The sequence below is a fragment of the Mauremys reevesii genome, linkage group 15 (genome assembly GCF_016161935.1).
Source record: "Mauremys reevesii isolate NIE-2019 linkage group 15, ASM1616193v1, whole genome shotgun sequence".
NCBI lineage: Eukaryota > Metazoa > Chordata > Testudines > Geoemydidae > Mauremys > Mauremys reevesii.
The window spans coordinates 20,033,192-20,052,042 of NC_052637.1; the positions used below are offsets into that span (position 1 = coordinate 20,033,192).

Sequence of the window (18,851 nt, forward strand, 5' to 3'; positions counted from 1 at the left end):
TCATACTTGGTGTTGTCTCCATTGACTCTTCCCCTCTTCCTATAGGACTAGCCGCTCTTCTCTTTTTCCTTGCCCTTTCACCTTCAGCGACCACCTGCTTTGCCCCTTCTTCATTTTCCAACTCTGCAAACCTGTTCCTGAGCTCTATTTCTCCTTCACTGGCTCGTCTTTTCCTCTGCCTGGTTCTCTTAGTCACATGCTTCCATCGACCACTTTCCTCACCCAGCAGTCTCTCCTCAGAATTCTTTGGTCTTGCTTCCATCTGCAAGTCTGAGCTTATCCCTTCAGACTCCTCATATCTTTGCTCCATCATCTGCTCGGACTCCCTTCTAAACTCTACCAGAGTTTCCACCTGCATCTCCAGTCCTCGGATCTTTTCTTCCATCAGCTCTATCAGGCGGCACTTCATGCAGACAAAACTCTTTCCTGGTACCCCCTCCAGGATCATATACATGCCGCAGCTTCCACATCCAGTCATCCTCATTGTATCTTTCACTACTGCCTCTGTGTCAGTCATAGCCTTCCCACCTAAAACCTGTTAGTCCTGCTCCTCCAACAGAACTCCCTCTGAAACTCCCCTGTTTACAGCTCTGTTTGCTGGCTGCTGTGCCACTGCAGCTGGAGCTTTGTGCATTGCAGTGGTCCCAAAGGCAGGACTTCGGCACCTATAACAGAATCAAAGGCGCCTAGCTCCTTTTGTGCACCCAAGCCTTGAAGGGTACGTCTACACTGCAGTTAAATGCTGGCAGCTGGCCCATGTTTGCACTCAGGCTCACATGGCTCAGGCTGCAGGGCTGTAAAATTGCAGTGCGGACATTTAGGCTTGGGCTGGAGCTCAGGCTCTGGGACCCATGAGGGTGGAGGGTCCCAGAGCCCAGGTCTAGCATGAGCCTGAACATCTATACCACAATTAAAGAGCCCTGTAGCCTGAGCCCCGCAAGCCCGAGGCAGCTGACGTGGGGCAGTTGTGAATGTTTAATTGCAGTAAAGTCGTACGCAGAGGCTAAGTCGCACTGGCTTCCAGTGAGTTCTAGGCTCCTAAGTGCCTAGATCACTTCTGAAAATGGAGCTCAGTCTCCTAAGTCACTTAGTTGCTTTTGAAATTTCAGCCTTTACTTCTTGTAGCAGTGAGTTCAACAAGTTAATTGTATTTCACATTAAATGTATTTCTTATTGTCAGTATGACATTTGATGCTTTTCAATTTCATTTAATATCCCCTTGCTTTTGTATTTTGAGATCAAAGCAGTCCCAGTCTTTTCAGGCTCTTTTCCTAAAGAAGTTTTTCCAGGCCAGTAAATCATTTTTTTCTCCTGTCATTGGGCCCCTCCCTCTGCTTCTTCTGCAGTCTTTTTGAAATGGAGTGAATAGAACTGAGTGATGCTTGTTACTCCTGGGAGAATTCTATGCCAAAAATTTAAAAATTCTACACACAATATTTTAAAATTCTGCAATATAACATAATCACTCCAGTTTCAATTATTTTGGTAATTATTTCAAAATACCTGTCAGCAAGTATGTCTGTAACAATACAGACAACAAAAAAGATTCCCCAAGGAGCAGAGAAACCCCTATGACAACTCAGTTCCTGTTATGCTTTCGTTGGGCGCCTCAGTCTGGATGTGTCACACGTGCCAGCTGGACACATCTTGGGGGAAAACTCTGCCCCTCGGTCTTTTTGTTGATTCTCATTTTTTTACTCTAGCCCCATAGGGTTACTATACAGAGGTTTGCAAATAGAGGACACTGCCGGGGGCACGAGGAGCTGTAGGGGTTACAGTTGGGGGGTGCTGGAGGGTGTGTGTGTGTGTGTACTGGGAGGGATATTTTGGGGACACTGGAGGGGGTATTTGGGAGACCCCTGGCCCAGACACCTTCACACCCTCCCCCCAGAGTCCAGCTGTGGGACATCCCTGACCCAGACGCCCACAACCCCTCCCCCCAGAGCCCAGTTGCAGGGCCAGACACCTGTATGCCCCCCTCCAAGCCCAGGGATCCAGACAGAGAGAGAGCCTGATGCTGGATCTCAGGCTTGTATTGAATTTCCTGCACACTGTCTCCTTTCTTCAGGGCCTGCAGGGAATTTCAGCTGTTGGGAACCCTCCAGCTCCTTCTCCCCCTGGAAATGTCCTCTATTTGCAAGCTGGGGAGCCAGGCTCTGCAGGGCCCAGCAGCCCCTAGTGGTGGCCAGCTGCTCTGGAGCACCAATTGTGTGGGGGGAAAATGAAATTCTGCACAGAACATTAATTCTGCATAAATTCTGCATTGCACAGTGGCTCAGAATTCCTGCAGGAGTAGCTTGTGTACTGTTGGGTATGAAACTGGTGTGCCTTAACCTTATCAGCTAGATGAGGCATTGGCTCAGGGGAACTTGAAATTGAGCACAAGAATCAACATGATGGCATACTGCGGATTTACATACAGGCATTGATCTGCCCACAGTGACACCCAAGTGTCTTTCCAGTAAGAAGAACCCAGTAAGGTGTATGATCTGTGAAAATTCTTCCTTTCACCTACACTCATGTTGCCCAATCACTCAACACTGTTAGGTTCCTCTGAAGTTCCTAGCTGTCTGTTCTAGTCCCAATCGACTGAAATAATATTGCGCTGTCTACTTACTTTGCCAGCTCACTGCTCCCCACTTTTCCAGATCATTAATAAATAATAAACTTTGCTCTGAGGACACCTACTTCCTATTCTGTTTAGTCTCCAGTTTTCCTTGTAAAAGAAAATTTTATGTGAGAAGTTCCTTACAGGAACAATGCATGGCTCAGCTTTAAAATAGTCCAGTATAAGGATGTTGCATTTGCATGAAGAGTGGGTGCTAGCATTTTTCCTAGACGTCCTGGCTAAACAACACAGTAATTTCCAGAGCTAGTTATTTATGGTTCTAAAAACTGTTTTCTTAGACATTGCATAATCCTGCCATCTGCATGTTCAGAAATATTGCCCCCTCCCTTTCTGTGGCTTTAGTCAGGAATCCTTGCAGGAGCTGAGTCATTCGGACAGTGACAAATGCATATCTTCAGTAGTTTCCCTGAAATCTCTCAAATGAAGCTGTGATACAAGTGATAAAGCCATGTTAATGGTTAATTCCCGGGGGGCCCTAAATACTTTTGTCTTGACAGTTTCTAAACAGATAAACATTTAGTACAGGATCTGCTGTTAAAATAACAGCATAATGACCTAGCACACAGGCAGATGGGAGGTTGATATCCCGTCTGTGTTAGAGTATTGCAGAGGTCTTGGAACCATTCAGATTGGTGTTTATACCAGGAGAATCCTCACTATGGCTTACAGCCAAATAAGGTGCAGATAATTGTACACTGAGACATACAGCAAGCCCCACAAACAGCTGTGTCCTGCAGGACGACAGTTCTTGGTATGCAGTGCTTCATTTTGATCTGATCATCTGTCAGAATCCGGGAAATCCCCAACCTTCAGTCTGAGCTGTCTTCAGCCGTGTGCTAAATGTCTCTGAGAGGGCAGAGGAGGGAGTATCCCATGGAGGTAGACAGCTTGCATCTCACACCCATCTGCTCCTGTTTTTACAAGGAAAGAAGGGTTAAAATGCGCCATTCACTTACAGATCTGCTCCTGCTTTTAAATGAGTACATTTTAGATCTTTATGGTGACTTCCCTTGCATTTACTGTCCGTCAATTTACAGTGGCTGGTGGGTTAGGAAGAGAGGTGAGTTTTTTGTGCTATATAAAAAGATTGTTGAATTTACAGTGTGTGCAGTGTAATGTTCCCTGACTCTGTAACCACTAAGAATCAGAAGAACTCACGTTTTGAGGATTGCATTTTCCAATAATATATCTTAATTGCATAGTTATGTGCAACAAACCAACACTTTGTAGAGAGGTGTCTGTAACTTTACAGCTGGGTTACACATACAGATGCATGTGTTTATATAGGCACTTGGTCCTGGGAGGAAATGTGGGTTGAAGAGGGAGCAACAGCTCTGCTAAATTTGAAGACAGAATGCTGGTTCCTCTTCTGCTTAAATGGAGTCTGTCAAATGGCAACAAGGTCTCATTTCAGAAGATATTCCCATGTTTGATGTATCCAAACCCTGCTTCTTTACAGTGTCCATTGGATGACCTCTGCCTCAGCCTTTTCATTTCTTCACTCGCACTTGGCATTGGAAGGATGTCTATGAAGTCATCAGTGTTGTCTTCAGCTCTTTTTCTGGGTCCCTGGAGTGTAACTGCGTTGAATCTTATTTCATTGGGAGTCCATATGGGAATTTCCCAGAATCTTTTATCATCCTTATTTTGGCCATTTGACAGCAGTCTTCCATCCAGTTTTCCCTGTAACTGTGCCACAGATATCTAGGTCCAAGTCACTCACTCATTAGAGTAATGTGTGATCTCTTTCTTTCCAGGAGGCTCCTTTTTGGTGTAAGTCTCTTCCATGGCTGTTTGCTTCTCGGTCCTGTAGGGAGAAGAGTGTCTATGACTTTATCACTGTTTCTCTTCTGCTCTTCTTTAATATCACATTCTTTCATCTTCTAGCTGTTGATTGCAGTTTCAGTTTTCCGTGTCTTTCTGAATCTTTTGGGCTAATGTTCCTGATCAGTTGAAAATACCTTCTTGATAAAGTTTTTATTCCTTTTTATCTTTCAGAGACTTTTACTTCTGATCAGGCCTCTCCATGTTTTCTTCCAGAGCAGGGAGCAACTTGAGTTGATATTCTTCATGCACCTGATTTATAAGCAGGAGGATTGTGTATGCTCTATATCAGTCTACCTTGGGTGCTCCAATAGCCATTGTTTTAAAGAGTGTTTGCTTCTCACAGGGGAATGTCTTCTCACGTATTGGAGCATGTGAGTGTCGAGATACTCTGCTCTGCCAAGGACTCATCTCTGTGCAGAGGCCTGTTAATTAGTTATTGAGGTTTTTGGATGATCTCTGTTAATCAGTTCCTTCCTCCCTTAATCATTACGTTCCAATATGCACCTTACTCCCGCTCAGCTCCAGACTCCCTCTTCGTGTTTTCTCTTGCTCTGTCACGCACTCTCCATCTCTTAGCTTCAGAATTCAGAGGTATAAAATGATTCAGTAAAAGAACTTATTTTTCTCATGACAGTTTCTGAAAGAAGAGTCTGTTCTGTGTTTGTTTTTCTCCATTTTTTGGAAAAGGAATGAAGAATGATATTAGAAATTTTTGCCTTTCAGTTTAATTTCTTTCCTCAGTAAAATAATGGAACAAATATTAAGAGACAAAAATAATTAAATGTACAGATAATAATGGAGCCATGAGCCGTAAGCAGCATGATTTTATGAAGAACTAATCTGGACAAACGTGATTGCCTCTTGACTGAATTACAAAAGAATGGGTGACAGGCTGGTGGGCAAAACACCAGAGTTAGATATTAGTAAAGCCTTTCACATGGTGCCTTGTGGAAACTTAATTGAAAAATTCATTCAAATTGATTTAGATTGAAACAGTGTCATGTCATTGAAAGCTGTCTGGCAAATCATAAGCAAATAAATAGCAAAGTATTGAGGCTGGGAGAGTGTTCAGTAAGGCATTGTTGTTAGTCCAGTCTCATTTAATATATATAGCCGCTATTATCTAGAAATGGAAGTAAAAACATTAATGAACTTTGGCAGGAGTTAGTGAATTAGGTAGTGCTATGAACACTAATTAGGACAGAAGAATAATACAAAGGCCCTAAGAGAGGCTACCAACATTGGAAATGCAGCTATCACATCTCAGACACGGAGCTGCTAGATATTGGGCTAAGCACCAGCAGTGCAAATTGCTATTTCCCCTCTCTGTGCTCAAGGTTTGAACCAGTGTAGCTATGTTGCAGCTGCAGCTGGACTCTGGAAAATAGCCTATGCAGCTGCAGCACGTCAAGGTGAGGGAGGGATCTGGAAGTGGCAATGGCTGAGACACACCCACACGTGACAGTGGGCTGCAAATGTGAAATGAGTTAGTAATGGGATAAGGCAGCAAAAAATGTTTTCGAGCTACACAGGTGTCATATCATGGGCCAGGGTGATGGTCTCTCCACCCCATATTAGAGGAACTCACACTGTGGTCCATGGGGCACTTGCCAGTGGCCTGTGGAGATCTGGCTGGTCACATGGTGCTGGCTCCTTCCCTTTCATGCTTTCATAGCAATTAAAGCCGAAGGGGCCATTAGAGTGTCTATTCCGACCTCCTGTATATCACAAGCCTTTACATTTCACCAAGATGGTTGGTTGGTAGTCCGTCGCTGACGTTGATGATGATATTGTCGCAGTTCTCGTCTATGGCTACGCATATGACTTGAAGTCTGAATCCTGATGCACAGAGTCAGCTGCACTGAAGGCATGGGAAGCCTGTATTTATGATGCTTGATGATGCAAGTCTGTGGCGCCTTTCACATGCAGCCTGGAGATGAATTTGTCGATCCTGCTCAAACCCATTATATGCTGATCATGTCAGAGATCAGTGTGTCCTATTCTGAGCCATTTGCTCAAGTTCTTTAGGATTGATGACAGGTTACTGGAGACTGCTCTTCAGATTATCTTTGAAGCGCCTATATGGACAACCCTTCTTTCTTTTGCCCTGACTCAGCTCCCAATACAAGATCTGTTATGGGAGACAGTGATGACATGTCCAGTCCACCTAAGTTGTGCTCTCAGTAACATTTCCACACCACTGGTTGTGTTTGCTCTTTCAAGGACCTTAATATTGGTCATTCTGTCCTGCCAGCGAATGCTCGTTATTGAGCTGAATGTGACATCTATAAAGAGTCCACATCTCAGATCCACACAGGAGAGATGTTAGAAGCACTGCACTATAGATCTTCGATTTGGCTAATGTTGTGTTGGTTAAGGACTTTTGTTCAGAGTTGGCCCAGGGCCTGGCTGGCTTTACTAATTCTGGAGGAAATTTCCTTATCAAGGAAACCAGCACTTGAGATAGTGCTGCCCAAAAACTTGAACTGATCCACATTTTTCAGCTGTGTGCCTTGGATGAAGATGGCTGGTGCTGGGGCATTGGAATGAGGTGCTGGTTGGAAGAAGACCTCTGTCTTCCTGAGACTGATGGTGAGGCCAAATAGCTGGGATGCTTCAGAAAAATCTATCAACAATGACCTGAAGGTCATCATGTCTATGAGCCATCAAGGCGCAGTCATCTGCAAAAAGTGCCTCTCCAGCGTCTTGGTCTTAGCATTGAATCTTCGAAGATCAAAGAGGGAGCCATCAAGTCGATAGCGGGTGTATATCCCCTGATCCAAGTCCCTTGTGGCATGGTTGAGGACACAGGCAAAGAACAAGTTGAACAGCACTGGAACAAGTATGCAGCCTCGCTTCACTCCATTCGAGATTCCGAACACATCAGAAAAGTCAACACTGGTGAGCACTTGCACTGTCATGTGGTCATGAAACAGATGGGTGATTTGTATGAACCTTCTAGCGCAGCCCAGTTTATGTAGAATAGCCCATAGACTCTCTCTGTTCACCGTATCAAAAGCTTTGGTCAAATCGATGAAAACTGCATACAGGTCCATGTTCTGCTCTAAACATTTTTTCCTGGACCTGCCTTACAACAAAGATCATGTCCATAGTACTATGACATGGTCTGAAACCACACTGTGCTTCTGGCAGATTCTCCTCAGATATTTTTATAATGAGTCTGTTCAATAGAATGTGAGCTAGGATTTTCCCTGCTGTACAGCGGAGAGCAATGCCTCTGTAGATTCCGCAGTCAGCTTTCCTGCCTTTGTTTTTTAACAGTGATACGATAATAGCATCTTTGAAGTCTTGTGGCATTTCTTCTTCCTCCCAAATGCTACTTAAGATGTCATGAAATACCTGGATGGCCTTGGGGCCTGATACTTTGTACAGTTCTGCTGGAATACCATCCTTTCCAGAGGCTTTTCCAGAGTTCAGTTGTTTGATGGCTTTCATAACTTCCTCAACTGATGGAGGAGATCGAGATCCTCTTTGATGGGTTTCTCAGGTGAATGATCAAGGACATGCAAATCAACTGTGGATGGTCTATTGAGTAGACTATTGAAGTGTTCAGCTCATCTCTGTACCATTCCCTCCCTGTCTTTGATGAGAGTTGTGCCATCTGTCGACTTCAAGGGGGCTGTGCCAGATTTAGATGGTCTGTAGACTGCTTTGAGAGAGTCAAAGAACATCTTTGCCTTGTTTGGATCTGCATAATGCCGAACTTCTTCAACTTTCCTCTCCCACCACTCATCCTGCATTCTCCTCAGTTAAAACTGAGCCTTGCTCTGTAGGTACTTAAACCTATCTTTCTTTGATGGAAATTGATATGGTGAGATATGCCCATAGGATCCCAGAAGGCGAACCATGCCCCATGCTGCGGAGGAAGGCAAAACACTCCCAAGGTCACAGCCAATCTGACTGGGGAAAAATTCTTTCCTGACCCCAAATCTGCTGGTCAGTATGATCCTGAATATGTGAACAAGACACACCAGCCAGGCATGTAAAAATGAAGATTCTTCTTCAAGTATTGGTTTCTATGTGTATTCCACACATGAATATGCATGCGCACCATATGCCAGAGTCCAGAGATTTCTAGCAAATAGTATCCACTGGTCTGCAAATGCGCAGTTTCATGCTCTGAACCGAGGGTATAAAGGCAGACCAACACCTCTCCAGTTTCTTCTTACCAATGCACAGCCTTGTGTGTCCATAGCTCCCTCAACTTAAACCATAAAAATATATTGTAAATAGTTCTTAGTATTGATAGTTTTTAGTATATCGCATAGTATAGCTGAGTTAGTTTTTCCCTGCCTTGGGGAGTTTTTTCCCCACAGACAAGTACTATCCCCAGAATCCCAGGGTTGAAGAACTGCATACCCTGTTCCCCCTTCCTTTTCAGTGAGCGACAAACACCAGTGCTACCTTTACTGCCTTGGTGATGCTCAGTTCTTACTAATTGCAGTGTCGGTTGCTCCTTCCCTCCTTGAACCCATGAGGGTTAAGAGCTCTGCTAAGAGAACATCTCATGGAGAAGGCCATGAGACCCCACTCAGAGCTGGGCCAGAGAGACCGTCATGTACACCAAGCTAAGCCCTCTGAGCACAAGCTCAGGAGCTGAGTCTACAACTCTAAGCCTAACAAATCCCTTCTCAGGGCTTCTTATGAGAGTAAGGGGCACACTCACAAGCACAAGGACAGATTCTCTTCAAAATCTGCTCCCAGAAGAAAGGATCCCTCCCTGACTCTGTCCATGTCAGGCGAGTCCTTGCACTAAGAACTTAGACATACTTAAACCGCCTCATAGAATCATAGAAGATTAGGGTTGGAAGAGACCTCAGGAGGTCATCTAGTCCCTGCTCAAAGCAGGACCAATCCCCAACTAAATCATCCCAGCCAGGGCTTTATCAAGCCAGGCCTTAAAAACCTCTAAGGATGAAGATTCTACCACCTCCCTAGGTAACCCATTCCAGTGCTTCACCACCCTCCTAGTGAAATAGTTTTTCCTAATATCCAACCTAGAGCTTCCCCACTGCAACTTGAGACCACTGCTTCTTGTTCTGTCATCTGCCACCACTGAGAACAGCCTAGCTTCATTCTCTTTCGAACTTCCTTTCAGAGAGTTGAAGGCTGCTATCAAATCCCCCTCACTCTTCTCTTCTGCATACTAAATAAGCCCAGTTCCCTCAGCCTCTCCTCATAAGTCATGTGCCCCAGCCCCCTAATAATTTTCATTGCCCTCCGCTGGACTCTCTCCAATTTGTCCACATCTTTTCTATAGTGGGGAGCCCAAAACTGGATGCAGTACTCCAGATTTGGCCTCACCATTGCCGAATAGAGGGAAATAATCACTTCCCCTGATCTGCTGGCAACACTCCTACTAATGCAGCCAAATATGTCGTTAGCCTTCTTGGCAAGAAGGGCACACTGTTGACTCATATCCAGCTTCTCATCCACCATAATTCCCAGGTCCTTTTCTGCAGAACTACTGCTTAGCCAGTCAGTCCCTAGCCTGTAGCAGTGCATGGGTTTCTGCACTTGTCCTTGTTGAACCTCATCAGATTTTTTTGGGCCCAATCCTCCAATTTGTCTAGAACACTCTGGACCCTATCCCTACCCTCCAGCATATCTACCTCTCCCCCCAGCTTAGTGTCATCCGCAAACTTACTGAGGTTGCAGTCCATCCCATCATCCAGATCATTAATGAAGATGTTGAACAAAACCAGCCCCAGGACCGACCCCTGGGGCATTCCGCTTGATACCAGCTGCCAACTAGACATCAAGTCATTGATCACTACCCGGTGAGCCCAACGATCTTGCCAGCTTTCTATCCATCTTATAGTCCATTCATCCAGTCCATATTTTTTTTAACTTGCTGGCAAGAATACTGTGGGAGACTTTGCTAAAGTCAAGGTATATCACATCTTTCCCCATATCCACAGAGCCAGTTATCTCATCATAGAAGGCAACCAGGTTGGTCAGGTATGACTTGCCTTTGGTGAATCCATGTTGACTGTTCTTGATCACCTTCCTCTCCTCCATGTGCTTCAAAATGGATTCCTTGAGGCTCTGCTCCATGATTTTTCCAGGAACTGAGGTGATGCTGTAGTTCCCCGAATTCTCCTTCTTCCCTTTTTTAAAGATGGGCACTATATTTGCCTTTTTCCAGTCGTCCAGGACTTTCCCCAATTGCCACGAGTTTTCAAAGATAATGGCCAGTGGCTCTGCAATCACATCACCAACTCCCTCAGCACCCTCGGATGCATTGCATCCGGCCCCATGGACTTGTGCATGTCTAGCTTTTCTAAATAGTCCTTAACCTGTTCTTTCACCGCTGAGGGCCGCTCACCTCCCCATACTATGCTGCCCAGTACAGCAGTCTGGGAGCTGATCTTGTCTGTGAAGACCCAGGCAAAAAAGCATTGAGTACTTCAGCTTTTTCCACATCATCTGTCACTAGGTTGCCTCCCTCATTCAGTAAGGGTCCAACACTTTCCCTCACCTTCTTCTACATACCTGTAGAAACCTTTCTTGTTACCCTTCCCATCCCTTGCTAGCTGCAACTCCAATTGTGCTTTGGCCTTCCTGATTACACCTCTGCATGCTCAAGCAATATTTTTATACTCCTCCCTAGTCATCTGTCCAAGTTTCCACTTCTTGTAAGCTTTCTTTTTGTGTTTAAGCTCACCGAAGATTTCTCTGTTAAACCAACTTGGTCACCTGCCATATTCGCTATTCTTTCTGCACATTGGGATGGTTTGTTCCTGCGTCCTGAATAAGGCTTCTTTAAAATATTCTTCAACATGAGTGTATACGGCGAAGGAGAAGGATCCATGAGTACCGACCTTGGTTCCGACACATAAACCTAAGGATTGGTCCCCACCAGCACAGTCTACACAGTCTACGAGCGCCAGGGTACGAGCTCCAGTCTACAAGCTCTAGGCTAATCTCTACGCAGTCTATGAGCTCCATGCTAGACTGCACTGGTACCAGCATGTTCCTGGGAGGATCTGATGTCCATTGTAACCTGGGAAGTGTCAGATCTTCCAGTCCCATTCACCAGTACACCACACACTCCAGAACAGTCCAAGACCTACAACTCCCTGGAGGAGATCTTCACCTCCCCTATACTCAAACTCCTCTCCAATCCAACCCTATTCAGGGACACTGAAACATTAGAAGAAGAATCTACTGGAAGAATATGGGGTTGTTCCCTTATTCCCTCCATGAGCCACTGGCAGCTCTATTAGTTAGGGAACCTTCTCTCAGATGAGTAGAAGGTCCCAGATAAACCATCACCTCCATATAGAGAGGCTAGTCTAGACAGAAGCTCTGGGTTCCATTCTCCATCTACCAATGGTACCTAGTGCCCTGGGATCTGACCCTGCATACTGGCATTATTGGGTCCCCTGGGATTCTTACACCAGACTCCAGATCCCTGTATGAACCCTATTTACCCTCTCCTGGCCGGCACCAACCGGCTCTGTCAGAGCACGTAGAAGAAGAACCTGTGCTGGATACAGCAGTCCTGATGGCTGTCTCATTCTTCTCTCCAGATGAGGCGGTTACTCCATCTTCACCACCTCTGCCTGATGATCACAGGCAATGTCAAGAGCTCCTCCACAGAGTAGCATCTGAGCTTCAGATCCAGTGTGAGGAGATCTAAGAGAGACAGCATAGGCTTCTGGGCATCTTGCAACCATTGGGTCCCAGTCAGGTGGCCCTTCCAGTTAACAAGGCCATTATAGATCCAGCCAGGGAGTTTGGCATACTCCTGCTTCCTGCGCCTCCATCCCAACAAGGGCTGATAAATGTTACGTTGTTCCAGCCAAGGGAGTAGAGTTCCTGTTTTCACACCCACCACTCAATTCCCCACAGGTAAAGGCAGCTCCTGAGAGATTCAGACTGCAAGATCCCTTCAGACAAGGGAACCAAATGCCTTGACCTCGTAGGGAGAAATGTTTTTTCTTCATCAAGTCTTCAGTTTAGAATTGCTAACTACAAGGCCCTGTTAGCAAACTATGATTTCATCAGCTATGCCAAATGTTTTAACTTCAAGGACAAAACTTGCTCAGCAGGACTGGGCTTGATTCATGGATGATGGTAAACTAGTGGTAAAAACCTCTCTTCAGGCTGCAGTCTCACAAGGAGGCCTTCGTCATCAGGGAGACTCTTCTTCAGTGAAGAGCTGTAGCACACGTGCCACCTCAACATTAAGGAAAAGGGCTTTGCTCCCCATATTTCTTTGTTCCCCAAAAGAATGGAGACTAATTCTTGACCGACGCCAAATGAACGTCTTTATTTGAAAATCAAAATTCTGCATGGTCACTCTAGTATCAATAATCCCCTCTGGAGAAGGGCACATGGTTTGTGGCTCTCAATATTCGTCTCCCAGATGAAAAAGAAATTTCCCCTCTGCTGCTCCAGAGCAGCCCTTGTGCTATCTTGGAAAGGCCACCTGAGGGTATTGACTTTTCTCCAATCCCACTGATACAAGTTCTACAAAAGATTTGCCACAACAAATTCTATGCCCAACTCACCCAGATAATTTTGAAAACATTGAAATCAAATCCTAGTGAGGTAAATAGAAAGGAGCATAAACACTATCAAATTAAGTGTAAAAATGTAATAAGAAAAGCCAAAAAGGAGTTTGAAGAACAGCTAGCCAAAAACTCAAAAGGTAATAACAAAATGTTTTTTAAGTACATCAGAAGCAGAAAGCCTACTAAACAATCAGTGGGGCCCCTGAACAATTGAGGTACAAAAGGAGCACTTAAAGACGATAAAGTCATTGCAGAGAAACTAAATGAATATTTTGCTTCAGTCTTCACAGCTGAGGATGGTAGGGAGATTCCCAAACCTGAGCCGTCCTTTGTAGGTGACAAATCTGAGGAATTGTCACAGATTGAAGTGTCATTAGAGGAGGTTTTGGAATTAATTGGTAAACGTAACAGTAACAAGTCACCGGGACCAGATGGCACTCACCCAAGAGTTCTGAAAGAACTCAAATGTGAAATTGCGGAACTATTAACTATGGTTTATAAACTGTCCTTTAAATCAGCTTCTGTACTCAATGACTGGAAGATAGCTAATGTAATGCCAATATTTAAAAAGGGTTCTAGAGGTGATCCTGGCAATTACAGACCCGGTAAGTCTAACATCAGTACTGGGCAAATTCGTTGAAACAATACTTAAGAATAAAATTGTCAGACACATAGAAGAACATAAATTGTTGAGCAAAAGTCAACATGGTTTCTGTAAAGGAAAATCATATCTTACTAATCTATTAGAGTTCTTTAAAGGGGTCAACAAACATGTGGACAAGGGGGATCCAGTGGACATAGTGTACTTAGATTTCCAGAAAGCCTTTGACAAGGTCCCTCACCAAAGGCTGTTATGTAAATTAAGTTGTCATGGGATAAGAGGGAAGACCTCTTATCATCAGCAAGGGGGGGGTTGGACCAGCTGCCTCTGCCTATTCCTGGCTGCCCCTCTACAGCCCTAGTAGCCTTTTGTGGGCCCTTAACTCGGCCTGCAGCCTGGGGCTTTGCTAGGCTGGAGCTCCCCAGCTCCCTCTGCCCTTTCCCAGCACTGCTCCACCCTAGGTACCCGCCTCAGCTTCCCAGGCAGCCAGGTCCTTCTCTCTCAATTAAGCTAGAGAGAGTGTCTGTTTCTGGCCCACAGGCCTCTTCTAAGGGCCAGCTGGGCCCTGATTAAGGTGACCACAGCTGTGGCTGCTTTTCCAATCAGCCTAGCCTTCCCTGCTGCAGCCCTCTCCAGGGCTGCTTTATCCCCTTCAGGCAGGAGCGGGGTGACCACCCCGCTACACCCCGATATAAATCAATGGTATGCTCACAACTTGAATACTGCGTACAGATGTGGTCTCCTCATGTCAAAAAAGATATACTGGCACTAGAAAAGGTTCAGCGAAGGGCAACTAAAATGATTAGGGGGTTGGAACAGGTCCCATATGAGGAGAGATTAAAGAGGTTAGGACTTTTCAGCGTGGAAAAGAGGAGACTACGGGGGGATATGATAGAGGTATATAAAATCATGAGTGGTGTGGAGAAAGTGAATAAGGAAAAGTTATTTACTTGTTCCCATAATATAAGAGGTAGGGGCCACCAAATGAAATTAATGGGCAGCAGGTTTAAAACAAATAAAAGGAAGTTCTTCACACAGCACACACTCGACCTGTGGAACTCCTTGCCTGAGGAGGTTGTGAAGGCTAGGACTACAACAGGGTTTAAAAGAGGACTAGATACATTCATGGAGGAGTACTGAAAGAACAAGATTAAGATCCCTTGTGGTGTTGGTTTCACCATTAATGGCTATTAGCCAGGATGGGTAAGGAATGGTGTTCCTAGCCTATGTTTGTCAGGGGGTGGAACTGCATGGCAGGAAAGAGATCACTTGATCATTACCTGTTAGGTTCACTCCCTCTGGGGCACCTAGCATTGGCCACTGTTGTCAGACAGGATACTGGGCTGGATGGACCTTTGGTCTGACTCAGTGTGGCCATTCTTATCATAGAATATCAGCGTTGGAAGGGATCTCAGGAGGTCATCTGGTCCAACCCCCTGCTCAAAGCAGGACCAAACCCCAGACAGATTTTTGCCCCAGATCCCTAAATGGCCCCCTCAAGAATTGAACTCACAACCCTGGGTTTAGCAGGCCAATGCTCAAACCACTGAGCTATCCTTCCCCCATATGTTCTTATGTCTTCCCATCAGCATCTGACCATTTCTGGATCTATTGGCTCAGGAGAATGGCATGACCAGACACCCCAACACAGGCCCTCCTCATTTCACAGCCTGGTAATTGGATGAGGTGTCAGATCTAGAGCATTTGTATTTGGTGGCTATTCAATCTATTCTCAATCAAACAGAAAGATTTCCACCAGAAAATTCTGTCTGACTAAATGGAAACATTTCTCCATCTGAATACAACAGAATCAGTTATCCCCACAACCTGCAGGAATTCCTGGTATTTTAGACTACCTCTACTCACTCTCAAGACATTGGATCTTTCCATTAGCTTGCTACAGGTCCATTTTGAACTAATCAACGCCTTTCATCACACAGTTGAGGATTATACTGTTTTTACTCTTCCAACAAGAACCAAATTCCTAGAGGGGCTCATTAGAATTTCCCCACCGGTGGAGAAACCAACACCACAAGGGATCTTAATCTTGTTCTTTTAGTACTTACCAGTTTACTTACTTACTTTAGTACCATCCCTTTGAACGGCTAGCCACCTGCTCCATGTCCTACCTCTCCATGAAGGTTGCCTGCCTAGTCACCATCACATCAACCAGAAGGATGAGCGATCTGGGGGCTCTCATGGCAGATTTGCCTTATACCACGTTTCATAAGGAGGTTTCCCTTCATCTCCAACTGAAATTCATCCCTAAGGTAATTTCTGAGTTTCACATGGATCAATCTATTCATTTACCAGTATTCTTTCCAAAACCTCATGCTTTTGATGACAAGAGAAAATGTCACATTCTCAATATCTGATGGACTTTGAAATTCTATCTGTAGAGAACTAAACCAACTAGAAAGATGCCTAGACTATGTCACTTTAGCAGAGCAATCCAAAGAACAAACATTATCTCTAAGTGATTTCTAGCTGCATCATTCTTTGTTACCAACTGGCACATATTCCTCCCCACGATGGCAAGAACCCACTTCACTGGAGCACAAGTGACTTCTGCAGCATGACTTGGAGATGTACCTTCGCTGGACATATGTAGGGCAGCTACATGAAGCTCTGCTCATACTTTGATGAAACTTTACACTGTATTCCAGATCTCTTTTGTAGCTGCAACTATGGGGACAGGAGTATTACAGATATCTGTACTATCTGCATCCTCGCACCCCCTTCTGTTTCACTATTGCCTTACCAATCGCCCACATGTAGAATACATATAGGGACCACGCATCTTGAAGAACCTCCATTTCTTCTTCAAGAGCTGGTCCCTATCTGTTTTCTACTACCCACTCTCTTCTGCTGTGGACCATGATTGCATTTGCAGTAAGAGAAGGAACTGGAGAAGTGGCAGTCTGCACTGCCCCATATACCCTCGGGTTGGAGCACAAGGAGAACAACTTTGCATGCGCAGACCAATGGATACTACTTACTATAAATCTCCCTACTCAGGCACATGTGTGCATATGTATCCACGTGTGAATACACAGGGACTACACATCTTGAAGTATTTCCAGTTACAGGTAAGTAACCTCCATTTTTCTTTGCCACTTCACAGCACTGGTTCAGCCTGTCTGGCATCCTGTCTCCGTTTGTGGCCAATCCCTGATGCTTCTGAGAAAGGCATGATGAGAGCAATGTAGGCAATGCTGTTCTCTCCACAGTCCATGAAGGAAGGGGATGAGCAGGAGGACTCATTGATATACAGATTCCAAGGCCAGAAGGCCCCACCATGACTACACAGGCCATAGTATTTCTTCTAGGAGCTGGATTAAAGCATATCATTTTTAATTTCAAGGTTGAATTTGTTGAAATTCCAGCAATTTGATATTGTTATGCCTTTTGTCGTCAAGACTGAAAAGCCCCCTGTTCTCAGATCTTTTTTCCATATGTCAGTACCTATACACAGTGATCAAGTCACCTTTCAGTTTTCTCTTTGATATGCTGAATAAGTAGAACTTTTTCGTAAGCCTCACATTGTAAGGCTTATGTGTTTTCCAGCTCCTCGGTCTTTTTTGTGGCCATCCTTTGAATTCTCTGCAGTATTTCCACATCCTTTTTGAAGTGCAAACAGCAGAACTAAGCACAATATTCTTGCAGTGGACTTTCCAATGCTGTGTACACACTGAAGATTACTTCCCTATTTCTACTTGATATTCCAAGGATTGCATTAGCCCTGTTTGACACAGTATTGCACTTAGAGTTAATGTTGAGGCAATTATCTGATTTCTGAGGCACTGCTTTCCAAGACCGAATCAACCATCTTGTAGGTATAATCTGAATTCTTTGTGCTTGCTTTTGGCGGTATTAAAACTTTGTTTGTTTCTTTTTTGCATTGTAGCCATTTAACCAAGTGATTTACATCACTCTGTAACAGCATCCCATTCTGCTGCCCCACCAATCTTCGTGTCGTCTGCAGACTTTACCTGCAAAGGTTTCATATCATCAGATCACTGATAAAAATACTAATATTGGACAAAGAACTGATCTCTGGGGGGGCCACATTCGAAACAGCCCCCATTCATTGATATCTCCCCTTTAACTACATTCATAGAATATCAGGGTTGGAAGGGACCTCAGGAGGTCATCTAGTCTAACCCCCTGCTCAAAGCAGGACCAATCCCCAACTAAATCCTCAAATGGCCCCCTCAAGGATTGAACTCACAACCCTGGGTTTTTCTGAGATCTGTCAATGAGACAGCTGTTAATCCATTTTATGTCTGCCCTGTTAGATACATACAATGCAAGTTTTTAATCAAAATGTCATGTGGTACTAAGTCAAATGGCTTGGCAAAATCCAAATATACTATATCAACACAATTACCTTTTTCATCCAGACCTATAATCTTTATTGTTTTTAACCTTCTTATTTCATTGATTCCTTTGGCTTCCCATATCAGCTGCCTACATTTTTAACTTGTAACTTACATTCATTGCCATTTACTTCCCCTTCTTTCTGTCCTTTATGTATTAGTTTTGTTATATTTTATCGCTGCTTCCACACTTCCTTTTAACCAGGATAGCTCATTGCCCAGCATAACTTTTTTTTTTATGTCTGTGTAATCATTACTTTTGGGGCATCCAGTAGGAGCACCTATCACAATGGGATCCTGGTCCATGATGGAGCCTCCTAGGTACTACGATAATACAAATAATAAGTCATAATAATAATGTCCTTGAAAAATAGCATGGTTTATATTTCTTGCTGCTAAATTACATAAAAATACAGGTTAAAAAGCACTCCATGGTTGTCTAGCATTATTCTTCCCTGTTAATTTTAAATAAAAAAATTAAAAAATAAATAATAAATTATTGCTTTAGTTGTCAGAGGAATGTCATGCAGTTTTGAATAGTGCATGAGATAATCTCTTTATGAAAATGTGGTCCACACTTTGAAAACATGCACATCCAAGTCTGTGCTGTTGACGTATGACTCTCCTGGGAATATTGGGTTCAGTGCAGGGCAACTTGTTACCAGAAAGACACTGACAAATAGATGGGAATTTAGAGGAGAACAGCAAAAGCAATGAGGGAGTTAGAAGGGCTGACTTGTTAGAAAGATTAAAAGAGCTTAATGTTGGTCCTTGACTGTTAAGAGGATGAAGAGGAATTTGGCTGCTGGGATGGGTTAATTTCTCTTGGCAAAGGCAGGATTGATCATGGCCCAGGATATTCTCTCCCTGCC

General features: G+C 44.3%; 1 protein-coding gene across 12 annotated transcripts in view; it reads left to right on the forward strand.

The window, feature by feature from the left end:
* MAP2K4 (mitogen-activated protein kinase kinase 4) overlaps window positions 1–18,851 on the forward strand; it is a 181,933-nt gene that overhangs the window by 152,849 nt on the left and 10,233 nt on the right. The gene's annotated exons all lie outside the window — the stretch shown is intronic.